The following is a 9,728-nucleotide window of genomic DNA, read 5'->3' as shown; positions in this document are numbered from 1 at the left end:
TATCCGCCGATCCGATCCGCAAATCCGTATATCCGCACATCACATATAAATAACATAGTTTAAGAAAGTAAACCCTAATGTGATATGAATTTTAGTGTGTTATTTTATGAATTTTATGATATTTTGTTTTTAATTTTTTATGTTATACTTCAACTTAGAATAATTAAACTTAAATCTTGTGTTATTATTTTGTTTTTGTTATTTAAGAGAACTATTATTGAGAATATTTTAGGTGTAAATAGGTTTAAACAGATACAAAATGAATTTTTTGATAATTTTTTGTAAAAATAGCCAAATAGAATCTTAAAATTATTTTTTTTAATTATGTAGATATACCCGATATCCGATCCGATCCAACCTAAAAAAATGCAGATATCATATCCGATCCGATCCGATCCGATGAGTACAGTACGAATCGGATAGAATTTTAGGCTATACCCAATCCGATCTGATCTGCGTGCAGCCCTAAATTTAGCTCCATATGTTATGCAACACCAAAATAAATATATATTTTTTATATAAGAATTCATTTAATAAATATATATTTGTTATGCAACACCAAAAAATAAATTAATTTATATTATTAATTATTTTTAGATTAAAATAATAAAACTCACAAATAATAAATATTACAAATTTAAAAATAATTAAAATATTATTTTATTATTTTATTAATAGTTAACAAATAAGATAAAAATAAAAAACAATAAATTTGAGAAAAATTTATAATTAAAAAATTATATATTAAAAATTTAGTTAAGACAATTGAATAATTATTAGTTAAGTATTTTTAGTTATTTAATAATATTTTTTATTCATGCAATTTTAAACGTTAATAGGATTAATTTTTATTCTAATATTTTATGAAAAAATCATTAAATTATATTATAATTTTGTCTTAAAGTCATCACAGTATTTTTTTAAGATAAACATTTATATTAGACCCAACACATCATATATATTAAACCCGGCCCACATATATATTATACAAATATGAAATTTGTGTTGATTATATTAAACACTAAAACCAAACATTAATTAACCATGGCTATAGCACTAATTCATATAGCTACCTTCTGTATCAACTGAACCACTGCAGCAAAATGTCCCTTCAGAGTACTTGTCTTTTACAAAAGTTTTAATCAAGGAAGTGACATCTGTATTCTACACATGTAGAAGATCTTCTCTCTCTACACACTAGTAAGGCCCATAATTAATACACGGATGAGTATTAGGGACATTTGTATTAAATTTATGCACTTATTTAATTTCATGACTTCTTTTTCTTTTATTATTTAACAAGAAAGAAAACAAAAATAAAAGACAGAAACTAGGTTTAAGGATTAAGTGTAACATTATAAAAAAGGATTCTTTAAAAGTAAACTACTATTTCTACTATTTCTATTTATTTCTACTATTTCTATTTATGAAAGTTCAGAATACTGATAAATTTATCAAAAAAATAAAATAAAATAAAATTGAATTTATATTCATGAAAGATAAACTTTTGCAGATAAAACTATCCAAACCCTAAAAAATTAAATAAAATCCTCTCATATAACTTAACTCTAACTTTTAATTTTATTCAACACCACTTCTCCAATCTCAAACTCTGCCAATACTTTCATCTCCAACTACCACTATCACTACCGCCATTACTATCACCACCACTACCACCACCTCCTCCACTGCTCCCGAACTGGTCCAAAAAGTGTCAATTTCTTCTTAATCCACTCCATCGAGAAGCAAACCATGTCTTCGCTTTCAAAAACCTTGAACTTGCTGGACTCCCTTAAGTGCCGGAATATCCTTGGCGCCATCTTCTCTTCCTCCTCCGACTCCATCATCATCAAATTAAGCCGCAGAATCAAGATCATCGAGCATGACGCGTTCAGCGAGAACAACGACTTCAACCCACCAACCATCAACACTGTCGCGGGACCTCCATCAACCATGACAAGCCGACATTGCAAAGTGTGAGGATGTGGTCTACGATGAGGATTTGACTCCATGGCTCCATGGGAAGGTTGGAGGAGAATTTCATCTAGTGGTGGTTATTGTCGCCGGAGAAATAGAGGGCCACAAGTTTGGTGAGGACCATCACCCATCGGTTCAACGCTTGATTTTACAATGGTACTCATCAAACTCCTCATCTCTTCTCTTGTTTTTCGTTACCAATTTTCGATTTAACACTAAAACCATAATCAAATTATGATCTTTTGAAGCTTTGAAGGAGGAGAAAAACTGTAGTGTGTTTTGAGTTAGTAGTTCATGGAATTTAAAATTTATGAAATGGATATTTGTGCTAAATTTGAAGGATGAAATAGAAGGGGAGGAGGCGACAGGGTTGGAGTTTCGAAAGGGGAGGAAGGTGAGGGGAAAGCGGAGCCTACGATTGAGGTCGGGGTCGAAGAGGTGGAAGGAGGAGGAAGGGTGGTGATGACAGCGGTGGTAATGGTGATGGCGGCAAGGATGTTGGTAGTTGGGGAAGAGGGTGATTGTAGGATTTGGGATTGGGGTAGTGGCGTGGAGTAAATTTAGAAGTTAGAGTTACGTTATATTAGAAGGTAGTTTGGGAATTTTATTTAATTTTTTTAGAGTTTGGATATTTTTGTATGCAAAAGTTCATCTTTTATGGGTATAAAGTCAATTTCATTTATTTGTGGGTAGATTTGTCAGCGTTCTAAACTTTTATGGGTAGAAATGGTAGTTTATCCAAGATTTTCTTAAGATTTAACCATTCTAGATACGAGATCTTGATGCTGACGGCATATTTTGCCATAGCATCCTTGCACGATTTGTTATTTACTGCACCAACACCACATTTGTCTTCCATTTCCAAAAGTAAAAAAAATTGTAAATCTTAAAAACTAGATTATGATAAATACTACACACATGAGGATTCTCATTTGAACTGAGAGAAAAGCCTTACCTCAAGCGATTCATTTTATAAATTACATCCCGCTAGCCACTCTTTCAAGCCAACAAAAGACCTCGCCACACAATGAAAAACTCACATCGATTTATTAATTTTTATCCAATAAAGGTTATTATATATATATGAAATGTATCTTATGAGAATGAGATTTATATGAGAATGTGAGAATGCTTTAATAGCCATCGGATTAATTTAAATAGTTAAGATTAAATATATCTAATAAGGATTTTCTTTCTGAAATAAATGAAAAAATATTCATTATTTAAAAAAAAATAATTTTGACTTTAATTATCAGTATCTTTTTTTTTGGATTCACCACAGTTTGCTTAATTACTTGGCGAACCAAAAGTTCGCATGCAGTTCGCCTAGTCATTTGGCGAACAGCGAGGGAGTATTCATAATTATCAAATATTCATCAAATAATGTTCTTACTCATAGTAAAAAAAAAATTTAAAAATTAATTAGATAGTACTCATAACTAATCATACGAGTACAATTGGGACATAATTCTATTTTGTGCTAAAATTGCATTCATAATATCTAATGCCATCACACCCTTTTTAGTGGACTTTTCGGATGAATACATGAAATTATTAGTTGCCACTGTTTCTATCAATTCCAATGCTTCTTCAAGAGTCTTTCTATGGAAAGAACTTCCTACCAATGAGTCGATCATCGTTTTTGAGACTTAAGAGACTCCATCATAAAAAATTTAGATTTGAAGTCATTTGGGGAAGGCGTAGTGTGGGCATTTTCTAAGCATTTCTTTGTACATTTTTTAAACTTCATAGAGTGATTCACCCTTCTTTTGGAAAAAAGAATTTATGTCATTCCTCAACCGGGCCAACTTTTAAAGTCCGAAGTATTTAGTTAGGAATTTGCTAACTAAATTCTCCCAAGAGGTAATGATGTCCAAAGGTTGAGTTTGGAGCCATTGTGGGGCTCTATCTCTCAAAGAGAATGGAAAGAGCCTTAGCTAGATGGTTTTGTGGCTAACTCCATTACTCTTCACTGTATTACATATCTGCAGAAAAACTTGCTATCTGGATATTGGGATCCTCTTGCAAGCTACCACTGAATTGGTCTCGCTATACCAATTGAATTAGTGAGAGCTTTAGTTCAAAGTTATTTACTTGAACTATAGGCCTCACTATGCTACTTCCGCAGCTATCAGTTGTAGGCGTGGTGTAATCACCAAGGGTCTTTCTCACATTGTTGTTCTCCTCTGCCATTCTCTCTACCTCTTCTCTCCTAGCCCTTGACTTCTACCTTAATTGTGCAAGTGTCTTCTCTATTTTAGGTTCGAATAAAATACAATCTTCTTTTCCTTTCATGCACAAAAACAAAAGAAATCAAACGTATCATGTGAAATAAAGAGGAAGAATAAAGAAGCAAAGAAGAATTAAATAGAATAATAGAAAAGGAAATGGTGCCAAAAATTTGATGAGCCAAAATTGATACGTTCGAATATTAGTAAGTTTCCAAATCGCTCCAAGTAATACCACAGTGAATGAATATCGTTCCCACGAGAATTAACGGATTGAACCAAGTAACGTCTAATTGAACCTCTAATTAGATCGATCAAACCTTGGTAAGAGGATTGTGAATCTTGAAGTAGCAAAGAACAGTGAAGAAGAGTGTTTGTTTGTGAATAAGAGAATGTTTTTAAATTTGGGAAAGTAATCAATGAATGAGATGTTAAAGGTTTTGACGATGTTTAACTTTTAGAAAAGGTCATGCTTATATTTTCTTACTTTAACTCATGTAAAAATTATTTTCATGGCAAATCATTTAAAACCAAATTCCAATTGGCAATTCAATTTCTCTTAACTTAATTAATTGCCAATTTCTTGGTCAACTAATTAATGGAAGAGGTTAAGCACGGTTTTGATTTAAAGCCGCATAACTTTCAAAATACTATTCTTAGTCAAGTTAAAAACTATAAGAAAGAGTTTCAACTTTCAAGCTAATTCCGATATTAAATTTTCCAAAGTAATTACAAATCCAAGTCAGAATTATAATACTTTCTAATACTTCTAACCATTAAAGATAAAAAAACGAGACTCAATCTTGAAAAAGTAGAAGAACATGAATTAAAATAAAGAAAACACTCGCATTATTAATCCATAAAATCAAACAGAGCTTCTAACCCTTAATAAAAGAGGGTTAATTACCCATGATCAAGAAAATAACCTAAACTAATGAGAAGAGGGATGCACGGATGATGGTTAGGATCCAGGGATCCATGATGATTTGTGAACCATACGTTCACTTATTTATATCCTAACTCTAACTTAGAATTAAAATTCAAAAACTAAATCTAATCTTATCTTTTGAAGGATAAGATAGATAAAAACAATAACTCAAATTTAGTATAAAACTAAATCCTAATAACATAATCTTATCTTTCTAGAAGAAGTTAATGCTAACTAAGCATTCAAATCTTGAATCTTCGATTGAATCTAGAAGACACTGGACTTGGTGCTGAGCTTGGGTGATTGTGCCGGGCTTGAATGCACTTTTGGGCCACTTGAAGTGAAAAATCACTTGAAGCCTGGCTCTGGGAATTGAAGTCGGGCATGGAGTGTTGAAGCTGGGCTCTGAGACTTGGTGCTGGGCACCCATGTTGGAAATTTGGGAGGCGCGGGGGTTAGATTCCTTAAGTTGGGCGCTACCCTTGAAGACCTTCTTGAAGGAGCCAGGCATGGAGGTTGCGTGTCGAGCTTGGGGGTGATTTGGACCCCTAGGAGTGAGATTTCATGTTGGAAGCCGGGCTTGGGGGGTCTTTTGGGCATGCTTCAGCTGGCGCTAGGCTTGAAATCTCTTAAGCCAAGCGCCAACTTTGTGTTTCTTATCCTAGGAGTGTACTTATTTTTTTTGTTTAATTTTTTTTATTCTAATTACTTTTAAAACAAAGACTGAAAATACAATCATTCTAAAACAACTCCAAACATATGATTAGTCATAAAAACTTCACTAAAAACATAAAAACTTTGAATTAAATGTAAGAAAACTATTCAAAAAGAAACATAAAAACTACTAAAGATGCCTAGGCATCACATGAAAGGTGCCAGGCTGGGCGTTAAATGCCCATTTTGGTATCCTTACTGGCATTTAAACGCCAATAAGCTCTTCCTTCAGGGTGTGCTATTTTTGATGCTGTTTTTTATTTTGCTTTAATTTTTGCAGTTGTTTTTGTGACTCCACATGATCATCATCCTAAAGAAAACATAAAATAACAATGGAAAATAAAATGAAAGAGTAAATAATATAGATAAATAAAATTGGGTTGCCTCCCAATAAACGCTTCTTTAATGTCAATTGCTTGACAGGAAGCTCTTACAGAGCTTCACAGGTGCTCAGAACATGATTGTGGCCTTCCAACACCAAACTTAGAGTTTGAATGTGGGGGCTTTGCTTGACTCTGCAAGGAGAGAATTGAATGAAGCTTTTCATGCTTCTTCCCCATGTTTACAAAAGAAGATCATTGTGCCTTAAACACAAGGTAGTCCTCATTCACTTGAAGGACTATCTCTCCTCTGTCCACATCAATCACAGTCTTTGCTGTGGCTAGGAAGGGTCTTCCAAGGATGATGGATTCATCCTCATCTTTCCCAGTGTCTAGAATTATGAAATCAGCAGGGATGTAAAGGTCTTCAACATTTACCAAGACATCCTCTACAAGTCCATAAGCCTGTTTCTTTGATTTGTCTGTGATCTCTAGTGAGATTCTTGCAGCTTGTACCTCAAAGATCCCTAGTTTCTCCATTACAGAGAGTGGCATGAGGTTGATACTTGATCCTAGATCACACAGAGCCTTTTCAAAGGTCATGGTGCCTATGGTGCAAGGTATCAAGAACCTTCCGAGATCTTCTTTCTTTTGAGGTATTTTCAGCTGAACCAATGCACTTAGTTCATTGATGAGCAATGGAGGTTCATCCTCCCTAGTCTCATTACTAAATAATTTGGCATTCAACTTCATGATTGCTCCTAGATATTGAGCAAATTGCTTTTCAGTAACATTTTCATCCTCTTCAGAGGAAGAATGTTCGTCAGAGCTCATGAATGGTAGTAGTAAGTTCAGTGGAATATTTATGGTCTCTAGATGAGTCTCAGATTACTGTGGTTCCTCAATAGGGGACTCCTTGTAGTCCAGTGGACGTCCCATGAGGTCTTCCTTACTGTGAAGCACGTCCTCCTCCTCTTCTATAGGTTCGGCCATTTTGGTTGTGTTAATGGTCTTGCCATCTCTTTTTGGATTTTCTTCTGTATTGCTTGGTAGAGTACTAGGATTAGTTTCAGTAATTCTTTTACTCAGATGACCCACTTGTGCCTCCAAATTTCTTATGGAGGATCGTACCTCAATCATGAAACTGAGGGTGGTCTTAGATAGATCAGAGACTATGTTTGCCAAGCTAGAGAGGCTCTGCTCAGAATTCTCTTTCTGTTGCTGAGAAGATGATGGGAAAGACTTACTATTGCCAAACCTGTTTCTCCCACCATTATTGTTATTAAATCCTTGTTGAGGCTTCTGTTCATCCTTCCATGAGAAATTTGGGTGATTCTTCCATGAAGGATTATAGGTGTTTCCATAGGATTCTCCCATGTAATTCACCTCTTCCATTGCAGGATTTTCAGGTTCATAAGCTTCTCCTTCAGAGGAGGTGTCTTTAGCTTGCAATCCGGTCAGACTCTGAGAAATCATATTGACTTGTTGAGTCAATATTTTATTCTGAGCCAATATGGCATTCAGAGTATCAATGTCAAGAACTCTTTTCTTCTGAGTCACCCTATTATTCACAGAATTTCTCTTAGAAGTGTACATGAACTGGTTATTTGCAACCATTTCAATGAGTTCCTGGGCTTCTGCAGGTGTTTTCAGATGAAGAGATCCACCAGCAAAGTGGTCCAATGACATATTGGATAACTCAGACAGACCATCATAGAATATACATATGATGATGCTCCATTCTGGAAACATGTCAGAAGGACACCTTTTGGTTAATTGCTTGTATCTTTCCCAAGCTTCATAGAGGGATTCACCTTCCTTCTGTCTGAAGGTTTGGACATCCACTCTGAGCTTACTCATCTTTTAAGGTGGAAAGAATTTGGTCAAGAAAGCATTGACCAGCTTTTTCCAAGAGTTCAGGCTTTCTATAGGTTGTGAGTCCAACCATGTCCTAGCTCTGTCTCTCACAGCAAAAGGGAAAAGCATAAGTCTGTAGACCTCGGGATCAACCCCATTGGTCTTAACAGTATCATAGATCTGCAAGAATTCAGATAAGAACTGATGAGGATCTTCTAATGGAAGTCTATGAAACTTGTAGTTCTGCTGCATTGGAGAAACTAATTGAGGCTTAAGCTCAAAGTTGTTTGCTCCAATGGCAGGAATTGAGATGCTTCTTCCATAGAAGTTGGAAGTTGGTACAGCATAGTCACCAAGCATCTTCCTTGCATTGTTGTTATTATTTTCGGCTACCATGTCTTCTTCTTTTTCAAAAATTTATGTCAGATCCTCTCCAGAGAGTTGTGCTTTAGCTTCTCTTAGCTTCCTCTTCAGAGTCCTTTTAGGTTCAGGATCGGCTTCAACAAGAATATCCTTATCCTTGTTCCTGCTCATGTGAAAAAAAAAAGAGAACAGAAAAGAAGAGGAATCCTCTATGTCACAGTATAGAGATTCCTTTATGTGAGTAGAAGAAAAGAAGAAGAAAAGAATGAGGTAGAGAGAAAATAAAGAGAATTCGAACACAGAGAGGGAGAGAAGGTTCGAATTTTAAGAAGGACAGAAGTGTTAGTAAATAAATAAATAAATAGAGAGAGATGAGAGAGAGGGAATTCGAATATTAAATAAAAGAAAAAGAAAAATTTTTTGTTTTTATTTTAAATATTAGTTAGTATTCAAAAATTAGGAAAGGAATAAGATAAAATTAGAGTTTAAAACAATTAGTTAATTAAAAAGATTCTTGAAAAGAGTTGTTAGTGGTTTTTGAAAATTAGAGAGAGAAAAGTAGTTAGGTGGTTTTGAAAAAGAAGAAATAGTAAACTTTTAAAAAGATAAGAGGTTAGAAAAAGATTTTGAAATTAAAATTTGAAAAAGATGTGATTTGAAAAAGATTTTAAAAAGATTTTATTTTTAAAATTAAAATTAATGACTTGACTAACAAGAAACTAAAAGATATGATTCTAGAATTTAAAGATTGAACCTTTCTTAACAAGAAAGTAACAAACTTAAAATTTTTTGAATCAAATCCTTAATTGTTAGCAAGATTTTCAAAAATATGAAATAAAAATAAGAAGAAGATTTTGAAAATCAATTTTTAAAATATTAAGAAAAAAATGAAAAGGATTTGATTTTTGAAAAAGATTTGAAAAGATAGAATTTTTAAATTGAAATTTTGACTTGACTTAATAAGAAACAGCTAAATTTTTTTTAAAAAAAAATTTGACTAAGTCAACCCGAAATTTCGAAATTTATGAGTAAGATAAGGAAAAGATCTTTTTTTTATTTTTGAATTTTTAATGAAGAGAGAGAAAAACAACAAAATGACTCAAAACATGAAAATTTAATATCAAAACACATAATGCATGCAAGAACACTTTGAATGTCAAGATGAACACCAAGAACACTTTGAAGATCATGATGAACATCAAGAACATATTTTTGAAAAATTTTTAAGAAAAGAAACACATGCAAGACACCAAACTTAGAAATTTTTATTGCTTAGACACTAACAAATTAAAAATGCATATGAAAAACAAGAAAAGACACAAAACAAGAAGATCACAAGAT

At 33.4% G+C, this 9,728-nt stretch overlaps 1 non-coding gene across 1 annotated transcript; it reads left to right on the top strand.

Moving 5' to 3' along the window:
- The first annotated feature begins 7,917 nt into the window (after window positions 1-7,917).
- Window positions 7,918-8,021, top strand: LOC127746021 (small nucleolar RNA R71). Its single transcript, XR_008007642.1, has one exon. It is a non-coding gene; the product is annotated as a small nucleolar RNA R71 (small nucleolar RNA).
- Window positions 8,022-9,728: the final 1,707 nt, after the last annotated feature.

The sequence above is a fragment of the Arachis duranensis genome, chromosome 3, assembly GCF_000817695.3.
Source record: "Arachis duranensis cultivar V14167 chromosome 3, aradu.V14167.gnm2.J7QH, whole genome shotgun sequence".
NCBI classification, from domain to species: Eukaryota; Viridiplantae; Streptophyta; class Magnoliopsida; order Fabales; family Fabaceae; genus Arachis; species Arachis duranensis.
This window is presented reverse-complemented; position numbering and strand designations above follow the sequence as displayed.